General features: G+C 37.8%; 1 protein-coding gene across 47 annotated transcripts in view; it reads right to left on the bottom strand.

The window, feature by feature from the left end:
* EGFEM1 (EGF like and EMI domain containing 1) overlaps positions 1–27,513 on the bottom strand; it is a 688,205-nt gene that overhangs the window by 508,819 nt on the left and 151,873 nt on the right. The gene's annotated exons all lie outside the window — the stretch shown is intronic.

Below are 27,513 nucleotides of genomic sequence, written 5' to 3'. Positions count from 1 at the left end.
CTCAATGTTAAATGTCTACAACTATAGGAGTCATGGGGTGTCCTGCGTTCTGGGCACACAGTGGAACTGTACTGCCTAGGCTCCTCCTGACTGGATGGGGCCATGTGAATAGTTCTGTTTAGTAACATGTAAACCAGATTTTAATTGCTGATGTATGACCTTCCAAAGCTCTTGGCACTCTGCTCTGGTAACTACTAACATTCCAGATAGTGGCTGTCTCATCAAGGTAGGTCCAGAGTGAAGACAATTCAGTGCAACTGTCATGATATATATGCTACACGTGTGAGAAAAAAACTATTATTTTAAACTAAGATGTGTGTGTGTGTGTGTGTGTGTGTGTGTGTGCGCGCATGTTTGCATGCATGTGCATCTGTGCTCATGTGTTTGCTGTAAATAGCTTATTCTGGCTGCTATTGCCACTGATTCAATTAAGAACACAACACAGTGTGGAAGAACACAAATCCACACACAAGCGTGGGCCAGAAGTTACCGCCGGGCCACAGATCACACTGAGGGTGCTTCAAAGGGGAGCCCAGGTACTCCAAGTTCAATAAACAAAAAATCTTAGATGGCTCCATAAAATGTATGAACCTGGCATTAGTGACTAAGGATGGGAAAGATGAGGGGAGGAAGGAGGAGGTGAGGAAGGGAGAAGAAAACAACAAAAACCGCCAGAAGAAAACAAAGTGGACAAAACAACAGATGGATTAGAGTGGCCAGACCTGGCTCATGTTACAAAACAGGTCTATTCAGAAGCCCATGTGGGCCCCCATCTTACTTTCCACAATTCCTTTTCCCAAATATACTTAGAGCCTATCTGAAGCCTTCTTACTCCACTTACATCCTGAGTTTTAAACCTTTCTGCCCTTTCTTCCCTCTAGTAAATGTCCAGGTCCCAGTTCCCCGCTGGGAAAGCCAGTCAGGTCTTTACAAGACTTTTACATTGTTCAAAGTTACATATTTATAGCTATTAATATATCATCCTTCTCCACTGTGGCCTTTTCATCATTAAAAAAATATAATCTGTGCGTGTAAACTCTTAGCTTAGAGAAGCTGAAGTACATAGTTTAGTAGCTGAAGGTACAGATTCTCAAGACAGACTACTTGAGTTTGGGTACTTACAGTGTTACAGTGTGTGGTCTTAGAAGAATGATTCCCTACTTTGTTGGCATTTTCTCATCTGTAAATTAAGAAAAATAAGAGTATATATCCTAGAAAGTCCTCTTACATACCTAGAACAGTTCCTGACATACAATAAGTGCCATATAAATGTTTGTGCAATGAGCAAACAAGTAAATATATACATGTTGAGAATAACAGCTTTAGATTGCTGTGGAATATTGGCTAGGAAAGAGAGGCGGGGGGGAACTTTCATCATCCTTCAAATTCTACTACTTACATGCTTAATATACAACCTATTCATCATTTTCAACAATAAGAGTTGCACTTATTGTTTCATCTAAGTCAATATTCCTATATCAAGCTCACACCACTGGTGGTAAGCACTGAGTTATTTACAGCCATTTCCATTTTGATACAACAGATAGAAAATACAATTTAACAATAAAAAGGTAAAAGAGAAAGAGAAAATCTTCTCAGAAGCTAAACAAAACATCTCTCATGACAGTCAATATACCTGAAAAGCTCTAACCCAACTCTCCAAATGCCTTGCCTCATTGTGTGAAATCCAGCGCAAAGGAAAAATACATCATTTCAATAAGTATTTGTTCTTAACTTAGAAAATGACTTGGTCTTTCAGATTATCTCTTTTTATGCAGTAAAGCATAAAATTTAAGAGATGCCTTTCATCAAAAGACTACTTCCTCATAAAACATCCTTCCCAGTGTGTTCTGTATTCACAAAGTCCTGCTATAAAAGTCAAGCCTGTGTTGACTCTTTCTACACCCCAAGATGTATTTACAGACTTTCTGTTTGACAGTCATCCACAAAAGTAACAGGAAAGGCTGCTGCTTTGCCCCTCACCTTTCCTCAACCCCATCAGTTTTTTGGAAAGCTTGTTGCTGTTGTCTTCACACTGTGATAACCAAGAAAAAGGTGGTTCATGGGTCTATGCAATAAATCTGTGCTTCTGAACACTAACGTCTCCTAGTTATCTCTTTCTCCAGGATGGGAGGTATACAAACAGAACTTAAAGGAATATTGGATTTTTCCAACAGATTCAGAAAACTGATTCTGTTTGATTTTTCAAAGTGTAAGACTATCTAGGTGGTAATCTCAAGAAACATATTTATAAGTAATGCAGGAAACAATTCTGAAACAGCCCATGGGAATTTGCAGGGTTGAAAATTACCTCAGACATTCAGAAAGGAAACCTCTGAAGCAAATTACAAACTAGACATTCAGCATATTACACTTAATGCACATGTCTTTTGTATCATTCCGTGAATCTCATTTATTTCCTGGAATAAACAAAGTCTCATTATGAAAATTACTACTTTATAACATTTGCTTTTATTTCTTCCAGACTTGACCTTATTGGCAATATCTGGGAGAATTGGTAGGCTTGAAAAACCTATTCATCTTTCTTCAAAATACTATATTTAAAACTGAAACAGTTCTCTGGAGTAACTACTTCCAATCCTTATAATACCATAGTTATCTCTCTTTGCTTTATAAAATAGATTTTCCGTTTGTTGTCTGAAATCTCTACAAATATCTTTAAGCCATAAACTTCCCAGAGATAAAAAGCATGGAAATACAGCTTTTTGATGATAAACACTGAATTACACAAACATCAATATATTGTTTATTTTGTCCATTTGGAACACTGTATGAAATATTAAAAAAAGCAAAAATTTTGTCCTGTTTTATTCTGTACTTCATGCTAATCAATATCCAAATACAAGGAACTTTAAAGCTACCAATAAAAGCTCAAATGATAAAAAAGCATTGAAATAATTTGTTTGATTAACAGCCTAGTAATACACTTTTGAAACTAGAGGTCATCTACATTTTTAAGTAATATTTCTCCTTTTATGTTTATACAGCAAGAGCCTCTTCTGCCTTAAAGGCATTCACTCTTCTAATAACCATTCAAAATGATTGCCCTATTAATTCTTCTTCTAAACTGCAAATACATTCATTTTAATGAGAGGAATCAGAAGCCCAATGGAACATACAGAAATAAAAGCTATTTTTCTTACAATGAGGCAAAATGTTTAAAGAAGTAATTCTAGATCTATGCGAAGGAAGAGAAGTATTCAGGGACTGAATTCCTATATCACTCCATACCCCTTCCCTTTTAAATTTACTGATTTAACCAGTAAACCCAACTCTTTAAAGGGAGAATTGGAAGAAACTCATAGAAGGCTTATTAAACTATTTGGACTTTGCTTTGGCTGTTAAGCAATAGCCATTGCAGAGGCAAATGTTTCCTTTCTCACTGTATCAATTTGCAGAGAATCACCTGTAGGGCTGCACAGAATAATAACCTGACAGCGTGAAGACCAGGCATGCACAGAGCCCTCACGAATCTTAGGGTGAGTTCAAGCCTTGTGGCCTTTGGATAACAATCTAAGCTGGTACCCTCACCAAACTGGGGCAAAACAGCAAGAATAACCATGAGAACCAGCAAGAAAAGAAAAGCAGGCTAAGCATTGGCAGGAAAGCAGGTATAAGGAAAGGCCATCTGAATAAAGGGCTGCCAGTACTGCATTTCAAGTACTTAATGCAGTCACTAACTCTAGGCATAGAAGAAGATCAGTCAGATGAAACACAGGCAGAGAATCTGAAACTTGTAAGATCTGAAGGTTCTTGGAATATTTGGAGCAGGTGGAATTCATGCATTCATTCAACGTATTATTCAGTACCTACTATTGTACAGAATGTTGAGACAACAAAGGCAAAACAGATGTGGCCTTATACTTCAAAGAACTAGCAGTGAATTGAGGAAGTCAGGCTAGTAGAGGGATATATTTAAAATACAGCCCAATAATATCTATGATGAAAAAAGGTATAAGATGCTTTAGGACCCAAACCAATTCAAACTGAGATTATGTAAAATTCTTGCTAAAAGTTCAAGATGTCCTAAAGAACAAAATAATGCTTTTTATGATACACGTTTGTTTGTTTGCCCTACAACAAATTGAAGTGGAATTTTGTCAGACCACAAAGATGTTTAGAGCCAAGACAGTCTAAGTAGAGGAAACTAATGTGAAGACATGAAGATGAAAATACCTGGAGCTCATGTGGGTCTGCGACCTACACCACAGCTCATGAGAACACTGGATCCCCGACCCACTGAGTGACACCAGGGATTGAACCCACATCCTTATGGATACTACTCAGATTCGTTTCTGCTGTGCCACAACAGGAACTCCAAGTTTGCATTTTAGTCTGTAGACTACGGGGAAACATTGAGAGAAGTTAGCAGAAGAGTGATATGATTAGATTTGTGTTTCAGAGTATCTGCTGGCAGCTTCAGAAAGAGCAGATAGAAGAGGAAGGGGATGAACTGCTGAGCAATATGTTAAGAGACTACTGCATGGAGAAGACTTGAGAGCTTAAACCAAAGCATTGAGAGTGAGGGTAGAATGAGGGGATAGATTCATGACATTTAGGAGACTGAATCAATGTGATAGATTGTTTAAGGCAAAGAATAAGGCTAGTATGGAAACTGGATTTCCTATTAGGATGTGCTGTTCACCTTCTTAGAATATAAAGGATGAGAAGCCTGTTGGGAGGGAGGGGAATAAAAGATTTATTTAGAGGTCCCTATAGACTATTCAAAAAGATCTGGTATTGAAACTTTGAATTCAGAGATTCAGAGTCTAGAGAAGCAGTCTGGGTTAGAGATAAACACTTGAGTAGTATTCTAAGCACTGGATTTGTGAGAAGACATAAAGGAGAATATGGATGCAAGAGAAATAGAGAACCTACAATGGAGCCAAGCAAAACAAAAGCATGTGAGGGCAGATGCTTGTGTCTGGCATACCTGTATATAGGTATGCCATGAGGCTCAAAAGGGCATGAAAGCGTTCATCACAAAGTTACCATATGATCCAGCCATCCCATTCTTAGAAATATACTCAAGAAAAATAAAAATCTATGCTCACAGAATATTGAATATGAATGTCCATAGCAGCATTATTCACAACAGCGAAGAAGTTCAAATGATCCAAATGTCCATGACCTGATGAAAAGATAAGTAAAACGTTGTGTTTCCAAACAATGAAATACTAAAGAAATGAAGTTCTGACACGTTACAACATATACAAACTTGAAACTATTATGCCAGATGAAAGAAGCCAGCCACTTATTATATGATTCCACTTATATGAAGTATCCAGAATACACAAATCTATAGCAACAGAAAACAGGCCATTTTGGTTGCCTACGGCTGGGGGCACAGAGGAAGTGGGGGATGATGGCTAAAGGGTGCAGGGTTCCTTTCTGGTGTGATAAAAATGTTCTAAAATTGATTGTGGTAATGGCTGCACAATTCTATGATAACGCTAAAAGCCACTGAACTATACACCTTAAATGAGTGAATTGGATGGTATACGAATTATATCTCCATCAACTTGTTAAAGGGTGGTCTGAAAGGACAGTTGAAAGCATAGATAAGACAAATGCAAGTACAAGGGCTTAAAAGTTATCAAAATCGCTCCAAAAGTTTATCTAAAGAAAATTTCCATTCATTACAATAGGTATTAGAGGACATGAGGAATAGTAAGTATTGGAGTTGAGGAACAAAAGAGTTTAGTCTAGTCTAATAAAGATTCCCCATCTGTTTGGTGAAAGCCATGTTCAAAGGGCAGATGGAAGGCTACTTGGAAATGCATATAAACAAGTAACATTTTCAAAAAATTTAATTTGTTTTACATGTAAATATAAAATATTTCAGACGACAGCCTTTACATGTTGTATATGTTAATTTATGTAGAGAAACTCCACACTGGTAGTCTAGTAATTGTTAGTCCTCCAACAGGCTCCCCTTTCCTTCACGGCTATAAGGCCTGCTCTGTGGAATGGAGAAAGCGGGCATCTCCAAATAGGCTTAGTTTACAAATTCTATTTTCAAGACTTTCCCTGAGGAAAATGATAAAACAGAGTAGCCACTCAAAAAAAAAAAAAAAAAGCCTCATTTCCTTTTTAGTTTCAGCAAGGCAGTGTCATTGGCTCTAGCCTGATTGTCTCTCCCGAAGGGTCTTGCTCTTCACATCTCCACAACTTTGTTCAGGATCACCACTCTTCCATCTGCCCTCTCTCCCTCTACATATTCCACACTTCTTCATTTTTTAAAAATTCTTATAGCTGCACCTGCAGCATATGGAAGCTCCCGGGCAAGAGGCCCAATCTCAGGTGCAGCTGTAGTCTTACACCACAGTCATGGCAACACAGGATCTGAGTGGCGTCTACAACCTACTCGGCAGCTTGTGTCAACACCAGATCTTTAACCCACTGGGCGGGGCTAGGGATAGAACCTGCATCCTCACAGAAACATTGATCCTTGGAGTTCTCATTGTGGCTCAGTGGAAATGAGTCTGACTGGGATCCATGAGGATGCGGGTTCTACCCCAGGCTTCACTCCGTGGGTTGAGGATCCGGTGTTGGTGTGAGCTGTGGTGTAGGTCACAGATGCAGCTTGGATCTGGTGTTGCTGTGGCTGAAGTGTAGGCCAGCAGCTGCAGCTCCAATTCGAACCCTGGCCTGGGAACCTCCATGTGCTGCAGATGCAGCCCTAAAAAAAAAAAAGAAACATTGATCCTTAACTTGCTGATTCACAATGGAAACTCCCATATTCTATTTTTTTAAAATACGAAGTGAAGATCTTTTTATTTTTTAAAATATTTTATTAAAGCATAGTTGACTTACAATGTTGTGTCAATTTCTGCTGTACAGCATAGTGACCCAGCCATATATATATGCATTCATTTTCTCATTCCATCTTCTGTTATGCTTTACCCCCAAGAGACTGGACATAGTTCCCTGTGTTGTACAGTAGGACCCCATTTCTTATCCATTCAAAATGTAACAGTTTGCATCTACCACCTCCAAACACAAAAATAATATTATTTCATTCTCAGTCTACTTGAATCATAAATGTTTCCATAAGTTTTCCATTCTTTTTAGCAGGAAACATATCTGGAATTCCCTGGTGGCAGAGTGTTTAAGTCTGGAGTTGTCACTGCTGTGTTTCTGGTCACTGCTGTGGCTCGGGTTCAGTTCATAGCCTGGGGACTTCCACATGCCATGGGCATTGCCAAAAAAATATTAAGAAGGAAGCATATCAGTAATTACAGAGGAGTTAAGGCATTTTTCAGGGTATTAGTGCAGATACGCATTTGCTACAATCTGAGGATGTTAAGCTTTTCTTCAAAGAAATGATAAGGGCATCCCAACTACACTATCTAGTTCTTATTAAAGGCCAAGGTGTGTATTTTATTTTATTTTATTTTATTTTTTTGGTCTTTTTTTTTTTTTTTTTGGCCTTTTCTAGGGCCACTCCCATGGCATATGGAGGTTCCCAGGCTAGAGGTCGAATAAGAGCTGTAGCCACGGGCCTATGCCAGAACCACAGCAACGCCGGATCTGAACCGCGTCTGTGACCTACACCACATCTCACAGCAACGCTGGATCCTTAACCCACTGAGCAAGGCCAGGGATCGAACCTGCAACCTCATGGTTCCTAGTCAGATTCAGATTCATTAACCACTGTGCCACGACGGGAACTCCCAAGGTGAGTATTTTACCACCCATATTATTTATCATTCCTGATGCATTCTTAAATGAAGAGTACTTCTTAATTTCTTCTGCAAGTTACTTTAAAATAAGAACTAGAAAATGGCAAGATAAAGCATGTAGGTTTTTTGAGAGTGTGTCTCTATGGGGGGCCAGTGCATGCTTAGGAGTGATGAGGAACAGAGTAAAGATGAGGGAACAAAGATGTTCATCTAGGATAATTCTTTAAGGCATACCTCTTTGGACTGCACTCTTGTATAATAAATATCTTTCGCAATCTAAAATCTAGACTCATTTATTCTTTTTAAGGAAAAATCACATGGAGTTATCTACCAATAATGAATAAAGTATGAATAGTGATTATCTTTTCAAAATATAATTAGGCTTATAGAGCAATGACAGTGAAATGCATTGAACTTTATCCATAACAGCCCACTCTCCTCACTGAATCTGAGCAAGGGACTCAAGCTAAAATGTAGCCGGAAAACTCCAGCATCTCCCAGAAAGGAATTCCAAACTGTACCACAACCTACAGAAGAAAACTCTCTATACACATGCTTGCTTCATTTTCTTAGGGGCTAGACCAACCCTGCTAATGGATTACAAAACATAACTGAGTTTCATTTTTACTGTAGGTTTGACAAATATTTATTGATTAACCACTGCATGACTGTGTTAGGTAGGGTTATCCAGAAAAACAGAACCAATAGGATACACGTGCAAAAAAAGATGCTTTGTGCAGAACTGCTTCGCACAATTATGGAGGCTGAGAAGTGCCATGATCTGCCTTCTGCAAGCCAGATACCCATAGCAACTGCTGGTGTAGTTGTAGCCTGAGTCTGAAGACTTGAGAATCAAGGGAGCCAATAGTATAAATCCCAGTCCAAAAGCAGAAGATCAATGTCCGAGCTGAGCAGGCAATTGAAGAAGCAAAATGGGGCAAATTCCTTTTTCAGCCTTTTTGGAGTTTTCTGTTTTTTGTTTTAATTTTGGGGGGCTGCACCTACGGCATGTGTAATTTCTTGGACCAGGGATCTAACCCACGCCATGGCAATGACAAAGCCAGATTCTTGACCCATCAGGGAACTCCTGCCTTTTTCTTCTATTCAGGTCCTCAAAGGATTGGATGACATCCATTCACATTGGAGAGATTAAACTACTTTGAGTCCTCAGATTCAAATGCTAATCTCATCTAGAAATGTTCTCACAGATACACCCCAAAATAATGTTTAATTTGGGCACCCTTTGGCCCAGTCAAGTTGACACATAAAATTAGCCACAATGACAGTACTATAGGGATACATCTGCACATAAGAAAGAATTAGCTTTCCTCCTGATGCTTTCACTGTAGTCAAGAAAATAATTAGTGGGTAACCATGCAATTTGCATCCAAAATGGGACATTTTTGAGAATTAAAGGAAGTCCTATTAATAATTAAGCTGTGACAAAACTATCTGGGGTAAACTAGACTATATAATCATATATTTACCCTTTTGATAAGGAAATAAGTACAATGATTTTATTCAAAAGTTGACAAGAGAAGGGGCAATCCTTAAAAAATGTATTTTCTTCATGGATTTTTTTGAACTTTGCTTCCCTACCACTGTGTGAAGTCTGGGCAGATCCCATAACTTCTCCTATCTTCTTTAGTCAGCAGAAAAGTTCATTTCAGTAATTTGAATATCTTTTTCAGTGCAGTAATGAAAACTCCAAACTTCACTTCCCTTAACAGTGGTTTTCAACTAGGAGGGAAGTCTGAAAGAGGAAGGGCATTCTGCCCTCATGGAATATTTGGCAATGTCTGGAGACATTTTTAGCTATCACAATTAGGGAGAGTGGATGTTACCAGTATCTACTGAGTATATGCCAGAGCTGAAGCTATGGGATCAATGCACAGGGCAGCCCCCACAACAAAGAATTCTCAATCCTAAAGTCTCAATAGTGCTGAGGTTGAGAAACTGCTGTTTCTAGTTGGAGCTTACTTTAGATCTGGAAATCTGCAAAAGCAATGGGGGAACACTAAGATTCTTCCTTCTATCTCAGCTTCATTTCTCAACCACTCTTACTAGCAGTTTCTGATCCTCATATTCGGGTGCAGAGGAATAAAGGATTAGGGATCAAGAGCATGTTCTTAGAGTTGTTACAGTTATAATTTGGAATTTTTCTCTATTGAAGTGGACACACAACTGCTGTGGGTGTTTGGGTGAGAGGTGTTGTTTTAGACAATGTGGAAGAGTTAGTGGTGGGCAAGGTCTACAGGTCTAAAGATGAGGATGTGTTGATTAAATTTAGAGAAAAGGAAGTGCTTGATGACCTTAGTTGGAGCTGTGTAAAGGGGAAGAGTTATCAGCAGAAGCCAGAACAAAGCATGAGCAGAAGAGAAAACATAGGGACACTGGTCTATAAATTCATTTTTCTAAACATTTTCAAGAGCAAAGAGAATAGAGAAAGGTGTTGAGTCTTCAACTAGGAGAGATCTGAACCAGTTTTAATCAAAATGAGCAGTGTTCCCATTGTGGCTCAGCAGGTTAAGAACTCGACATATAGTCCGTGAGGAAACAAGTTCGATCCTTGGCCTTGCTCAGTGAGTTAAGGATCTGGCATTGCCACAAGCTGTGGGGTAGGTCGAAGATGAGGCTCAGATCCAGTGTTGCCCTGGCTGTGGTGTAGGCCAGCAGCTGTGGCTCTGATTTAACCCCTAGCCTGGGAATTTCCATATGCTGCCAGTGCAGCCCTAAAAAAAAAAAAAAAAAAAAAAAAAAAAAGAGAGAGAGAGAGAGAGAGAGAATAAAAAGGAAATAAATGGAAATGGGCAAAGAAAGAGGGGCTAAGGGGGGAGACAGTAAAAGGAAGAGAGACAGAGAGACTGAGAGGAGAATTTTGGTAAAGTGTGATCCTTGAATAAATAGGAACAGGAAGGGTTAGTATGCAGGCCATGTTGTTGGGGAGAGTGGGTCTCTTGTAATACTTTTTATGAGGTTGAATAGAACTAGTTTGGTTCTGTTTTATTTATATCTTGAGTGAGGGTGTTTCTGGATTTAAGTCAATGAGACAGCTGCCTACATAATAATCTGAGAGGGAAAGGGCCTAAAATTTTGTTTCAGTAGAATAATTCCTTGGTGTTTTTGAGGCTTTACCTCCTGAAGGCTCTCTATTAAAATGTAAATATGTTACCTGAAAAGTCATCATCTGCAAATCCATTAATACATTTGCAAGAATTAGTTTATTAATTCCCTGGTTCAGGGCTGGGCCAGGACAAGTTTACTGTGATGGTGCTGAGAGTATGAATGCATGCACACAAGCACAAGCCCAGAGTTCTGTGGGAGAGGATGATGTCATGGATAGAGAAGGAACCAAGGTCTGAAACACAAAACAGCATCTACAAGGTTTATGTCAGGAACAGTATAAAGATGCCAAGAACCTAGAAAGAGGGGACAGAAGAGCACCTTCAGAGACAACTGCAGTATCCAATCCAATCTCTTACTCTTAGCAAGTTGATCCAGATGCTCTCAGATACATACAACCCTGCATGGGAAAAGTCGAAGTCCTGAGGTCCATCGGTTTCTGTGGCTGGCAGGCAAGGTTGGCTCAGGGTGTGGCTGGCTTCTCCCAGAGGTCATCAGGATTTTCCATACACCATCTCTACAATTGACTGACAGTCTAAGCAGAGACCATATCCAACCTTCAGGTCTCTGGCCTTACCTGGGGTCTTGGACACTCAGACACTTGAAACTTAAGACCAAATTCTCCCACCATACCTTACTCCCAAAGCCATGCCACCCTACTGCTGTAACACTGTTCATCCTCTTCTATGTGCTCACTGTGTATTGGCTACCTCCATGTGTCAGGGGGAGTTTCTTCTTTACAATACAGATTCCTGAGCTGCCTCATTCTGAGTATTTTGAACCCAGTAAACCTAGGTGGAATCAAATGTCTTAGACAGCTTGGACTTATATAACAAATACCATAGACTGAATGGCTTAAACAACAGTAATTTATGTCCTTATTGTTCTGTAGGCTGGGAATTGCGAAATCAGGGTGCCCACTGATTTGTTGGCTGGTGAGAACACTCCTTCTGGCTTCCAGATGACCCCTTCTTGCAGTGTTCTCTTATGGCCTTTCCTTGGTGCATGTGGAACAAGAGATGTCTCTCTCCATCTACAGAGAAGGCCACCAATCCTATCAGATTAGGATCATACCCTTATGGCCTCACTTATCATTAAATATCTTCTAAAAGCCGTTTGCCAAATACAGTTACATTGAGAGTGAGAGCTTCAATACATGAATGAGGGTGAGGGGAGACAGGGACACAATTTGGTTCATAACACCAAGGAAATCTGCATTTTCAGCAAGCATCCTAGGTGAGTGTAAGGCTTTAAGAGGTCAGGTGAACTAGCTTTAAGAGGTCTTGCTTTAGAACCTATTCCCATGAATCCTTCCTAAAAAGAATACAAACTAAGTTACAACTGGATGCAATTCTAAAATTCTATAACACCATGTACATAACTGCAATTTATGTCAGTGCTGATAAGATATTACATATTACCTAGTACAAGCCCTCAGGTAGATGAGGAAACTGAAGCCCGTGATGCTGAGTAATTGAAAAATGTTTTCCTTGAGTAGGACATTTAAATAACCTTTGAGAAGCACTGAGGTATGGCAAAATCTTTAAAAAGTTACTAAATAAGGCAAACACATTTCCAAACATTTACTTAAAAGAAAACATTACACTAGCAGAAACTGTTGCTAATTAAATGCAAATAGTTGGTTAATGTGCAGTGCAATTATCTCTTACTCAAAGAATTACATATGGAATATTGCATGCACCATTTCCTTCCTGTAGGAAAACAAATTCCCTTAAATCCACCATAAAATTACCCAACACAAATGGTCCAAACCTTTCGCCAATGGGCTAAAAGCCAGCTGACATACTTCCATCCACACCACTCAACCATTCCCCTTAGAGACTCTGCACAACATGCTTGAGCATTATCATAAATGTTTGTGTCACCCAATTAACAAAGTCACCGTATGTTTTCTTCTTCTCTCTGAATGTATTACCAAGCAAATAATTTAACACATGAATGCATCTTCTATTATTTTTTCAGCGAAGACTGAATGTGTCTTGGTAGCCTTCAAAACTAAGGAGCATTGCATGTTAGAAGATGTTTGCAACTGGGCAGTCCAGCAGTGCCTGGATGCAATGAGTAATAAAGAGTATTTCAAAAGAAGCACTCAGCTTTGCCTCCACAATGTGAAACCCAAAAATTTCTAGGAAGAAGTATATTTCTATGCAAAGAAAATGTGTGGTAACATATTTTTTCTAATGCTCACCTAGTTTAAACTGGGCCAAAGATAGTGTTTTTGGTCTGCTGCTAAGGGGATTTTTCTGTGTGGAAAAAAAAAAAAAATCCAATTGTGAGGATTTTTAGAGAAAAAAAGGAAAATGTTACCTGAGAAGTGTTAGGGATACAGAGAGGACCATCTAAATAAATAATTTATCATTAGCCATGAAAGTACATTTCTCACAATGCAATATGTACATCACCTTTATTAGAAATACCTAAGGATGTTTTTTGAAAAATACAGATTCCGGGTCCACACCCCTTCACTGAACTACAAAATCTCTGGAATTGGGTCCTGGACTGAGCAATTTCTGATAACTCTCCAACTGATTCTCATGCCCTAAAGTTTTACTCAATGATGGATGGGGGGATAAAAGGAATTACATTATCATATTTATCCATCATGTCATCCATGATTCTAAAGCCCAAGAAGACCTGAGATGAGTTAATGAAATAATAATAATTCTTTTACTGTAAGTCCCTCATCTGCCAAACCACTCAGTTTCTATGTCTCCTTTCCAGTAGCCTCAGACAGTTCTTAGGCACCATGGTGGTCTTTTGTACCACCAAATGATTCTCAAAGTCACATCCTTGACCACTATTAGGCTCCCCAAATAGTTGAAGATTGACCTAGGAAGCTTGTCTTCAAAGGAGAAAATAGTTTCTGTCTCGCTGTTTATCTGGTCTCTTTTTCTCTCTCCTCACTCTTTCACAGAGATAAATGAGCAGTTCTCTCAGTTTTCATTTTTCTCTATGGCCTAGTTGCCTTTCAACACTCAATATCTAATGACATCACAAAGCTCCAACTTATTGCATTACATACCCCCCCATACACACACATACCCTATTTTCTCTATTCAAAAATGCAGTTTCCCCAACATTTTATTACCTCTGAAATCAGGGTATATCTTACAAACGTTTGGTCTCTTCTGACAACTGAAAAATTGCTCTGATACTACTTCCTGAATCCTTTCCCACTGTGAGATCAGAGTTGTTCCTTTTTTTCTATCCTTCACTCTCCAAACCAATCCTGAGAACCTCTGGACTATAAATCTGGGAGTTTTATGCTAAGTTAAACTGCTGCAGGACCAGATAGATTTTTTTGGGCCATTGCTGGGCTCTGATATCTGCCAGTTGAGGTAATACAACTATTATAGACTCTTCTTTATTTTATGTTGAGTAAAGCAGAATCCGGAAACTTACGTGGCACTCCAGTGGCCTTTGAAAGGGTTCTTTCAGTACATGCAAAATAAAGTGATAACAAAACCTTACTTTCCTTTTTTAGTTATACCTAAAATAATGACCCTTCTTACATTAGTTACATGTTAGTTCTGATAAAATATAAGGGATAGTGGCAAACTTTATAAACAGCAAGGTGAGTCCTTAGAATGGTTAGGAACAAAGGATTTTGTGGCCTTCTTAAACGGGCTATGGCACACATAAAAATTTTAAGATCATTACATTTAAATTTTTCCTTTTACCTCCTCCGGTACAATATCTGAGGGCTCCCTCAGAAGCTATTACCATTTCTTGCCTAGGAACTGGCCTTGAAGTCCTTCCTCTGTGGGGTATTGTCTCCATACCGCCATACCTATTAATCCAGTCATGCTGCTTCCATGTTCATTAATACAGCCCTCCCAGAAAAGGAGATCTGTTTCCACCAGTGGAACAGCTTTTCCATTGCTAATGCTGACCCCCCCCCTTTTTTTTTTTTGCTTTGCTTTTTTTAGGGCCACATTCATGGCATATAGAAGTTCCCAAGCTAGGGGTGGAACTGGAGCTCTAGCCACTGGCCCATGCAACAGCCACAGCAACACAGGATCTGAGCCATGTCTGTAACTCACACCACAGCTCATGGCAACACTAGATCCTTAATCCACTGAGTGGGGCCAGGGATCAAACCCATGTCCTCATGGATACTAATTGGAATTGTTTCCACTAAACCACAAGGGGAACTTCCTGCCCTTTTTTTTTTTTTTTTTTTTTCCAGTTTTCTCTCTTGCTTGCTTGATAAAGTGAACTTCTCTCTTCAGAGCTGGGTTGGAGGACATTTTGAGGTGCATCATCCAGAGTCACACCAAAATATCTGTCAATTCTGAAAACTGATGTGCTTTTTAAGATAAAGGGCAGGCGTATATTTTATCTCAGAATAAGCTCCTTGCCTTTTCTGAAAACTCCCACAAAGAAGAATCCTACAGCCAGAGGGTCAGACTCTGAGTCTTTTCATCTGTCTTTCCAAAAGATGTGTGAGGTCCACAGGCTGTGACACCTCCTTAAATACGTATATCAGAAGTAGACAAGCAGACAGGTCGTACCCAGTATTTGCCACACTGTATTAGAGTTATTTACTGCCTTCTCCTCTAGGCTGTATGCTTCTGAAAAATAGAGTTTGTTGCTACTCAGGTATACTCTTCTTTATCTGTACAAGTAAAGTCCTGGTACCAAGTGACTATAAATATTGTCTACTGAACACAGTAATGAAGGAGTATCGTTAGTGAGCACTAAAGCAGAGGATACTGGAGCTAGAAGTGATATTAAACATTGTTTAACACAAAAATCTTATGGAATGGATCAGGAGACTCTATTCAAGCAGTTAGACAACTCTATCATAACCACATAGGTAATAAATGACAGAACCACAAAGATTCAGACTGGATCTTCTGATGATGGTTATTCAGTTCTTTCTCCTATAAAACACTATAAACTGCCATATCATCATTCACAATGTTAGTAAGATTCTTATAGATAAGGCTATTAAATCATTGCATGTATTACTCCCTCATCCTGCAGTCATGTACACTAGGCACTGAAAAGACCTCCAAATTTTCTCACTGAAACCATTAGAAGCAAATAATGAGTTTAAGTCTTTATAAACCTTTGATTTTCACATCACTAACTATAACAGAGCAAACACATAAGTTTTGAAATGTAGATTTTTTTTTTTTTTGGTCTTTTTTGTCTTTTCAGGGCCACACCCGTGGCACATGGAGATTCCCAGGCTAGGGGTCCAATCAGAGCTACAGCTGCCAGCCTACACCACAGCCACAGCAATGTGGGATCCAAGCCACGTCTGTGACTTACACCACAGCTCACAGCAACACCAGATCCTTAACCCACTGAGCGAGGTCAGGGATCAAACCCGCAACCCCATGGTTCCTAGTCAGATTCGTTTCTGCTGCACCACGACGGGAACTCCTGAAATGTAGATTTTGAAATAGGCAAGACACCTAAAATAAGAGTGGGATTAAAATTTATATCATGTGTCCCACCTCTCTTAGAGGGTTGTACTTACAGGCTCCAACACTGCCATCCAGAAGGAAACAGACAAAAAATGAGAGGATAATACCCAGGTACCATCCACTGTCAGAGACCCTTGTCAGTTTTTCAGTGGGATGCAGTGGAAATAATTCTGGAATGCTGATGCTAAGTACCAGCTTTTGCAATAAATGTTTATAGATCCTCAGTATTAACTTCTAAATAACATTGCATCACTTTATTATAAGTGCAAATATCAAAAAAAGTAATGATAGCCACAATTTTCAATCATTGTACCATTTAGAAAAACAGAACTCTTCACTACATATAAGAACATTTCCTCCCTGAGGTTCCATGTAGCAGAGAATTATAATAAAACTGCTGACTGTTACCTGATCTATAACTGACTTCTACTCACATAGTAGGAAACCTTCCAAATGTAACTCTGCTGTCTCTGCCCCATATTCACCTGATTCCTCCTTAAGGTGCCAGTTGAATTTATCTGACAGTAAGTCTTGATTTGGGGAGGGAAGGGCAGGAAGACAGACCATTACAGTGCTAATACTAAGTTCTGGCCATCTCTCAAACTGCGTAAGACACTGATTTCCTTGCAAAATAAAATGCGCAAAGGCATATCAGGATCATTCATTTCAGCTTCATTACTGGTAATTGATCACACTGCCCAGAGGAAATCAGCCCATTTGTTTTTCATGAGCCAGACTGGACAGAGGTCACTATTCACATCTCTCCTCTATAATGAACTAATTATCAAAACAATAGGCACTTAATGAAAAGCATGGTCAAGGAAACATGTTTGTCCTCATTCTTTTGAACTTTCAAACTGTACAGATATATGGGACTCAGATCATTTTCTCTACTAAATCCTTGTTAAACAAAACTTGGTTTTTATCTTCATTCTAATTTTCCTCCAAAAATTGATCATAAAGTTCTTGATCTTGCTCCCCCTAATACAACAGATGCCCACACCAAACATTAAAAGAAGTATCCACCTCCTCAAAAATGTTCTAAGAGAGCCTCACTCTAATTGGTTTGCATGCCATGCAAAGAAAACACCAGCATACGTATAAACAGACTGACAGGTTGTCTGATTCCACTGTAACGCTTACAAGTCCCTGCGTTCAGTGAGCTTCCAGAAGGTCCTCCGGCAATGCTCATTAGTAAAACACAGCTGATACCTCTCCAAAGGTAATTGGTTGGGGGTAGGGTGATAGAAAAAGGGCATATCCTTTCTTTCCCTGGATCCAAAAATCCAAAGACCATAAAATCCTATACATACCTCAACACTAAAATACTTAGAATCATTAAAAGCAAAAAGAAAAATCAGAAACTTCTCTCCACTAAGCCTGGAAATCTGGCTCATACCCCTTCAGCAAAAGTTTCAGATCTCATTTCCTACTTTGAACCCTGTGAAAGATAAGGGCCAGCATATATTGGCACTATTCAAGTTACTGACTACAGATACTAACCCATAGTCAATGATGACCTTTTCTGACAGATTTTAATATACTGACTTCTAAAAGACTATACACAGTCTTAATATACTATCTATTACCCTATCCCCAAAAGGCTGTGATTCGTTTAGTTACAACCACTTTAAAATGAATCCAGTATATACTGCAATATGTTCAGAAGTGGCTTATGGCACCAGGGAGTATATAATTATCCCCTCCTAGCTATTCAGTTTTGCTGACAGCAGATAATAATTGTGTAGACCTACACCCTACATAACCCTAGGGAGCCTTTCAAAGCAACAAATTTTGAAACAAAAATTTAATGAAAAATTTTCTTAAAATGGCAGCAGCCACAACCAAGCACAGAACACTTAAAATACAATCTGCGTTTTGTCAGGAAGGATGTGGGGAGCTGGAAGAGAAAGAGAAAAATGTACATCCCTCCCTATACAAATATACATATATGAGATTTAAAAGAAAATTTTGCATATGGTGATTCTCTGAATTTCTATGTGAATTTCTAAAAATTGTATTTCCTTTTGTAGGAATACATTAAAGATGATAAAATGTCCTCCGGGAAGAGAGAGAGAGGATGTTTTAGCCTGTTACTTAGCACGCCTATTCCCCCTCCCCTCCCCCTCCCACACTGTGGCTACCAAGGTTACAAACAAGTCCTCAAAAATGTCAAGGAACATGCTAGAAACCTGTACCACAAGTCCCCAGAGGTGAGCCACAGACTCATCACTCAGAGCTGTGACTTCTCACTCTGTGCTCTTTGCTAGGAAGCTTTGATAAATACTCAACTCCTGTGTGCCCTAGTTTTATATTTTAAAAATAAATTTCTCCCATTTCTCTTCCTAGAAAATAATAATCAGCTTTAAAAAAAATCACCTAAGTTGTGACATAAAGATCATTGGGACAAGTCACCTAAGAGCTGTGACCTTAGAGCCGTGACCTCAGAGGGAATTCTTGGGCCCTCTAAGAAGACATGGTCTCAGAGGGAAAAAAGGAATGGAGTAATTTCTTCTAAAACTGAAAAGCAAGCATAACAGACTCCTAAAGATGAATAAAATATAGAAAAAAATGAGTTCAATCTCTGAACTCTGCAGGCAATAAGACTATACTGACAAGATCCAAACCCTTCCTCTAATCATTAATCATGTTCCTATGTTTTGAGAATTTCTGGAAAGAGATTTAATTAACATATGCGAATATTCTAATACTGATGAGGTGATTGTACATACATCTTGATACTCTTTGGTTCCATAGCAGTCTCATTAGGTCTGTGACTTGAAGGGGAAGGACCTCTGAGCACCACTTTCTTCTGTAACACTCCTTCTAATAACCAAGTGGGATGGGCCAGAAGGAAAAGACTCCATGAAAAAGCCATCATCTGATTCTACTGATAAGTGGAGTCCATATGAGAGGACGTTAATGCCACTGAGGGAGAAGTAAAGCTGGTGGAAATAATTCACGGGTTGCATAAAAGATGATTTGGAGTTATACTGACTATACTGACCCAGATAAAATTAGCTTATTTTATTATCTCTAATTTCCTTTAATTTCTCTGAACCCTGCAGGATATCTATAACTATCCGTTTTTTATTGCACGGTTCTTGTTCTGTTATCATTACTTTTATAAAAGTCTGTTCTTAGGTGACTTTTGGGATGAAGCAAAGCATAAAATCATAGGGTAACTGAAGTCATCAGCTTGAGTTAAGGGATCTCATAAACATAAAATAAAAAGGTGAGTATCAAAAGCCTAAGCTAAATATACTTAGAGAAAAATGATCACAACATAGAGCTCTATGCTTTGTAGTGGACAATGCAAAACACGGCATATGACAGATTTGTCACCATTCATTACATAATAATGTACAAGTAACATTTCATTAAGGAAGACACACCTTACCTAGCACAATATTTTAAGATTAATTTATTATGTGGATGCTTATAGAAAAGATGGCCAAAAAATAATGAGTATAGTGTGCAAGATCTTCTCACACACTACTAATAAAAGCTACACAAACTTTCTTCATATGAACATGTCTTAATCTATCAGTGAAGTCAAAGAGCTATGTTAAAGCAGATTAAAGCCATCTTCATGAGGTCTAAGCATATGAATACTTGGGGGTCTGACTTTACCTAGGATTGAGAATCCAGAAGAATGGATATTTGACACCTCTACAGTCACATCCAGGAATAAACAATCTTGGCAACAGAGTGCCTACAATGAAGTATCTATGAAGGAAAGACACCAGGCCTCCTGAGTGAGGACAAGGTTGTCAGAAGATATCTCCATGAAAATTTTCTAAGTAGAGAAATTCAAGATAAGGAGGCTAGAAGGACAAAAGGAAATGCCAGGGTCAAGAAATAAGCAACTGAGAAGGGCTTGGGCAAGCAAGGGTTGACACTGAGAAGCAAGCAAATGCATCAGTATAAAAACGGGGAAGATTCCAGAGAGAGGACAAAAATGATGGTCAGTCCCTGAGGATATTCATTTTATTTGAGCTCCACAGCATCTCTCTGGACTGAAAATTATATAGAGCAAAATGACACCTAGACTTTTTTGAAAAACCCTGGAGAGCTGAAACTAAAGTCACAGAGAGTGGATGCTTGAAATAACACACCTTTTTATATAGAGACCAGATACACAAGTGGCAAAGATGACATTTTCTTTTGAAAAATAAAAAATATGTTTGCATTCTTATTTAGAAAGCAGGAGAATGCCCAGAAGACATTCGAAATGGTGGTGTTCAAAAATCAGTGTCACTAAACTTCTCCACCAATTTCAGTTTCCCAACATGACCTCTCAGAGGTTGTTCAGAGTCAAGGAGGGTGGTCTCCACAGAGGACTGGCAGAGGGCAGAGGGGTACATTGATCTCTGTTTCAGGACCACATGTCCCTGATGAAAGGGCACCATTTTTTAATTATTACAAATGCTCTAAAACAAAGCTGTCAGAGCTCTGGGGGCCACAAAGAAGAACTGAGTCAGAGTTCAGGTAGAGAAAGGGGTTTGGCAGGAAGAGAGCAAGTGATCCACTGGGGATAGATCAACTACAGGAAACAAATTCCCAGAAGAGCCAGAAGTAGCTGCAGAGCTGCATAATTAATGAATCAGGAAAGAAGCCATATTGGTGGGTACCATAATTTGGCATAGTCTCATACAAAAACTGAAACTATAAGCAAGGAAGAGCTATTAAAAGCCACTGGAGACTGAACTGTCATAATGAGTGGTGTATAGGAATATTGAAATTTCAGTACTGATTGTTAATATTGCATGAGATATATTATAGCAGTGATTAGCAACAAATCATAGAAGCCGCTTAACAATACCTGTTTTATTTATAACCTACAATAGCAATCATTAGCAGTAATTGTCATAACAATATGCTCACTAAGAATTGAGATCATTCAAATCTGGAAGAAACAAAGAAATGAAAAAATTGTTTAGAGAGTGTCTGAAAGCCTGAATAGGCACAGGTGTGATAACTGAAAGTCAACTCTCTCTCAAGAATAAATGGTTGATGACTGCTGGGCATGTCAAGAATATTTCAGAAATGCATACAAGATTCCTCAAAAGTCCTACTCATAAGCACACACCATCACTACTCAGAGCCTGCTAAATGCCAGACAGATGAAAGTGACAATCAAGCAAGAAATTATTTAGGATAAAATTATTTAGAAATTATTTAGAGATCTGAAAAAAGCCCATGAGCTTTCAAAGACTGAATATAGAAATATTTAGGAAAAAGGACTTTGGGGCAATCAGATATTAGTTCAAGTCCTACCTCTGCCCTTTAGTAGCATGTTGCTTTGAGCAAGTCACTTAATATTGTACAACATCACAAGTTAAAAGAAATTGTGGCAATATTGAATACTTCCTTACATTTTAAAGATTAAAGAACCCAAAGAGTTTCTGCCTAGGTGTACACCTCAGTATTCACCATATTAGAAATTTAAACTGAGAACTTAAAAAAATATATTTAGACATTATTTAAATATGACAATAATAAAACCACATAACACATTTTATGAAAAATAAATATATAATCCAAAAAACAATAATATCAAGTTTTGCAATGTGTAAATATATTGAGTGTTCTGACTTAATAGAAGATAGTTGGATTCTTATATCTGCTTCTGCATTTAATAGGTTGTTTTTAAAAATGGAAGAAAGGGTACCTACTTACTCTCTATATTTGACAAATTCCTGAAACATAAAAGTCAGATTACGGAGTTCCCGCTGTGGCTCAGCAGGTTAAGAACCTGATGTCGTCTCTGTGAGCATGTGGGTTGGATCCCACTCAGTGGGTTAAGAATCCAGCATTGCTGCAAACTATAGCATAGATGACAGCTGCAGCTCAATCAGGTGTTGCTGTGACTATGACGTAGGCCTCAGCTGCAGCTCTGATTCAACCCCTAGCCTGGAGACTTCCATACGCAGCACATGTGGCTATAAAAAGAAAACAAATTTTGTTAAAAGTCAGATATAATCTGATTACAGGACAATACAGAGCAGAGAAAACCACAGCATCAAACACCAGCGCCTGGCAGCATTTTCCCCAAGGGAGCTCTGTCAGGTTCAAAGTCAGTGAAGACAATGACAGAAAGGAGCTAGATGTCATATGAGTAGATTAATTAAAGCGCTGTGTGTATTTAGAATAGCTGGACCAGACAACCCCTTCTCTTCCTTTGCAGATAGAGGCTAGTGACTTTTCCCTCAGGAGTAAGCCCAGAGAATTTTCTCCTAAGAAACTGTGTCATCGCCCAGAGGAGGGACAGTACCACATGGGGGTGCTGAAGTCTGAGAGAAAGAACACGGCTTAAGGTCATGACAAACCTCTATAATATATGGCAAGAAAGAATACACTGTTTGCCTTAGAAGTAAGATTCATGAAGATTCCTACTCCCAAAGTAAAGCCCTTTCTTGGCAACAGAGCATCATGGGACGGTCTATGCTGCCCAACAACACCACTGAGCAGTGCCTCCAGTCAGCAGACAGTGCCTTTAGAGATTGAAATTAGAATCTCACATTCAAGGGCTGTTGAGAACACAAACCTATAAAGCTATATGATAATCTCAAGCAAGCTAGCTCTAATAATTAAACTAGTCTTTTATTCATAAATCTAAACAGTCAAACAAGGGTCATCAGATATTGAAGGAATATTAAAGCATGAAAACGCAAAGTCAAAATGAAGAAATAAATTAACGAACCTGGGATAAAACTGAATCAAATCAGGGGAGAAGTTGGTTCTTTAAAAATATTAGCGTCTTCAGAGAGAGCAAGAGAATATTACATCCATAAATCAAGAAGAATCTTCTATGACTAGGGAGCATTTCAAGCACAAAAAGGGTAAGATTTGGAATTCTTAACCAAAAGAATTAATCATTGACCAAATCAGTGGTTTTAAAGCTTTTTTGACCAATAAATACATTTACCCTTATGACATATTGTGTATATGTATGCATATGTTCTATGTATAAAGTTTCACTAAATAATAATTCCTTATACAGTCATTAGTCTATAATAATTCATTTTTTAAAAAAGGACTCATGACTCTTTGATATGTTGTGATCCTAAGTTTGAAAACAGTTGATGATAGAATAAAACAACTGAAAATCAAGGGAGTAGTCTATAAGATAAAAGAACAACTCAAAGAATGAAAAGCAAAGAAATGGATAAAAAAGTAATAAGTGAGAGTTACAAAAGAAAAAATCCAAGAGGTCCAATGTCCATTTTTCTTTACACACACACACACACACACACACACACACACACACACACATACATATGGTAAAAAAAAAAAATCCTAATGGTATAGAAGGGAAAAAAATGAAAGACAAAAATTTTCTTTTCTACTCTCAATCCTTCCAGTCCAGCTCACTAGAGATAATCACTCTTACCAGTATTTGTAACTTTTTGGAGACTACTACTGAAATCTTAATGTCTTCCTATCTTTGTTTATTAATTTAAACAGCATTTATCAACTTCCCTTACGAAAAATGAAAGGTTTAAAGCACCTAAACTTCCCTTCCAACTTTCCAACTTTTATTATTTTCAATTCTTCTAGGTTTCTTGATATATATATATATATATGTATATATATATCACAATCTAAAAAACTGCTACATTATTATCACTACTATTATTATATTGTCAGGTTTAATAATTTTTAAATTATCCTCTGTAAATATATTTATTTTGTGTTTTGCCTGTAGATTGAGTCTAAAGACTATAAAACAGTAAACATGATTGAAATATCATAACACTTTCAATTATGTTTACTGGTTTTTAGTCTAGAGTTGATAAACAAAGATATGGACAATTTTCAGACAATCTACAATTTTCCACATTATATGTTGATACCCTTAAAACACCTTTTCTATACCTGAATGTGTATTTCATATATTAGGTGATGCAGAATGATCCTAAACCATTCCACTGATCTGGGATAAAATTCTAGGTACTTTACCAGGTACCTAGAGTGCCAGAGAAGGGCAGGGAGGACTTAGTTTCTGGGATATTCTATATGGATAGAATTTCACCCAGACCCATCTCTCAGGCAAAGCTTAGGTGAGGGGGTCTTAACCTTTTGCTCATGTCATTCTCTTCTTCATTTTCATTGTGGGGAGACACCAAGAGATCACATGCAGTGGTGACAAGCAAGGGCAAAACGGGCCAGGATGCTTCAACTACAGGGTATGGAAAAGTGCTGGGGGAAGCTGTCAGGAAGAAACTCACAGAATACTGTGCTGTCCAGGACCAAGATGAACAAAGCCCACTTTTCCCTCTCCCCCTGCTCCAGGGACCTAGCAGGTCCTGGAACAGAGGTTTAAAATCTGCTGTTTCTCTGGTCTCTGACTGTGAAGTGATGAGGGGACAATCATGGACAAGAAGAGGAATGTTTGTCTTGATTTGATCTATCCTAGAGGAAAACAAGATTGACTGGGGGACTTAAAGGCAGCAAAGAATCCCACTGCTTATAAAAAGATCTTAAAAGTCCACTGCCCCAGGAGGGCAGTGAGTGCAGACATATTGGGGATTTTATCACTCTTTTTCAACTTATTAACAGGACACATTCCTCCCTAAATAAGTGGGCCTAGTAGTCTCCTTTAGAGCATTTAAATTTCAAATACATTTTTGCTGAATATTACCTACTAATCTTGGCAAGATCTCATCATACTTGACATTATTTCTCAATTGGGAAATTTGTTCTAAACCTAGGATATAAGTTTTATATTCACATAGTTCTTTTTAGTTTTGTTTTTGTTTTTGTTTTTTGTTTTTTCTTTTTGGCCATAAGTGCTACACATGGAAGTTCCCAGGCCAGGGATCAAACCTGCACCACAGCAGAGACCCGAGCCTCAGGAATGACAACACCAGATCCTTAACCCACTGAGCCAAAAGGGACTTTTTTCTATATTTTAAAAAATTCTTTTTATTTGTCCACTTTTTAAATTATCTGTTTAATTCATGTAGAATTCATTTTGACATATTTGTATATTTGTGTGAATATATTATCACTTGACTTTTCTCCATGTAACCAATTTTCATGATATCATTTATTGAAAAATACAATCTTTCCTGTCCCATTATGGATAACTACAGTTCCAATTTATTAATGTATTTATGGGACTATACTTTTATTAGTAATGAAAATACTCAAAGACTTTATTCATAGGACACACACATCCATACCTTCCCAGGACCAAGATATATGAAAAGCCAAATAAATCATCAGAATGTTGCTAGGTGGAGATGAAATCATGACAATAGATGATAAATGTCCTTAAGGATATTTCATCTAAGTCTTGATGAAAGATGATTTTAAAAACCTTACAACAGAGCTCAACAGACCTCCATAACTACTGGGATTATTCTGTTTCAGAGCCAATGTCTGTCTCCCCTGGATAGAAATAGATGCTTATTACAGTTTTTGTCTCTTGATAAACTTCCTTAATTTTAGATGTGCTGGTGCTACCCTCACTGTGTTCTATGGGATCTCTGTATACTCTGTTAATTCCCTTAAATCAGACAATATCTATTTGTCCTGGGGCCACTTTACTGATCATTCTTATTAATTCATTGTACTCTCTTGGGATTTATACATATATAATCATATTCTTTTCAAATAACAGTATTAATTTCATTTTCAAAATTTATAATTATATTTATATTTCAGCATGTATTTCATTGACTAGAAATTCCAGATCAGTATAATAATAGTAATAATAATAATCACCCTCAACTTGGTCCAACCACATCTAATGGAAATGTCACCAGAATTTTAGTCTTAAAATTTAACACATTCATCCAAATTTACTTACATATTTAAAAAGTCAGTACTGGGTGTTAATTTTTGTAGCATCATCAGACTTTGTGATATGCTATAAGAGAGTTCTTAATATTAGATCATTTTTACTTCTTAAAATAATTTTTAGTTTCAAATCATTTAAGTGTGGTGAGTGATTCTTTGCATGAATTGTTTTATTTTTCTTTGCTAATATTTTATTTTAAATTTTGGCCTTTATTTCAGACGAGTGCTTTCAGCTATAAAAACAAAGCAAAACAATGACAACAAAAGACTTGTAACAGTGACAGCGGTGTGTTTTGTCTGTATGCGCCTGTGTGCGTATGTTAGTTATTTCGGTTAACAGGAAAAACACAGAGGTGGCTTCAGCCTGCTTCAGCAGGTCAATTGTGTCATCAGTGCTTTTCCAGGTACTCTTCAGCAAAGCTCCTCTTGAGTTCAATTAGCTAGAACTAAGTCAGTCACCCAGACTCAACCTCTAAGGAGGGCTGGGAAGGTGAATTGCTGGCAAAGAGGAACATAATTGTCATCTTTAGTTTAGAGTTAGACCAATCATGATTAATCACCTTGATCTGGGAAGATCACAGCACACAGAAAATAAGGATTCTATTAGTAAGGAAAGAGATGGAATAGAGATGCTTCAAGGATAAAATTAATAATATATCTGCCACCATAGCTATTCAATTTTTGTGAGTCAGGTCCACCGTCTTTTTGTACTGACTTTATCATTTTCAGTAATCCAAGTTAATGCTGCTTTCTTAAAATGGGAGGTTCAGTATTCTAAAGGTTCCATGTTCTGCAATATACAAGGAGGTCTTCAGAACTAGGGTAAAATCATCTGATTCCAGAAATTTTTGTGGAGGGAATAATCTTTTAATGTATACTATTCTATTTACATTATCAATCTATCTAATCTTTGATTTCTGCTAGAGTAAACTTTGATTATCAGTGTGTTTTCAGAGATGTTTCACTTACATTTTCAAATATAATAGCTTGGAGTTTAATATATTACTTATATATTACTAAAAAAAATTATATCACAGTTAAAATATCTGTATGTTCACTCTAATTTTCAAAATGGGTTGTATCTTTTATTCTTATTGATTTTTAATAGAACAAGTTCTAGAATGTATTTTGATTTTCTAAAGAACAAGTTTTTGAATGTTTTGGTTTTCTTTTTAATAATTTATTAAATTATTTCTACTTTGTGTTTTATTATTTTTTACTTAACTTCTTTAGGCTTATTGTTTTACTTTTTCTGAATTTGTGATTTAAATACTTAATTTATATTAATAATTCCTATTTAACAACAAAAGGATCTAAAACTAAGATTTTTCCCCTTACATTCTGTTCTGGCTTCGCAGCTTAAAGCAAACTACTTCTAGTTCCCGTTTTCCTTAGAGTATAGATTTTTAGTCTTG

This window comes from Sus scrofa, chromosome 13 (assembly GCF_054392235.1).
Source record: "Sus scrofa isolate SSC_HxYL_T2T_F1_AM1 chromosome 13, Sscrofa_HxYL_maternal_Yorkshire_Landrace_v2.0, whole genome shotgun sequence".
In the NCBI taxonomy this organism is placed as follows: Eukaryota; Metazoa; Chordata; class Mammalia; order Artiodactyla; family Suidae; genus Sus; species Sus scrofa.
Note: the sequence above shows the minus strand (reverse complement) of the source record. Positions and strands in the feature narration are given on the sequence as shown.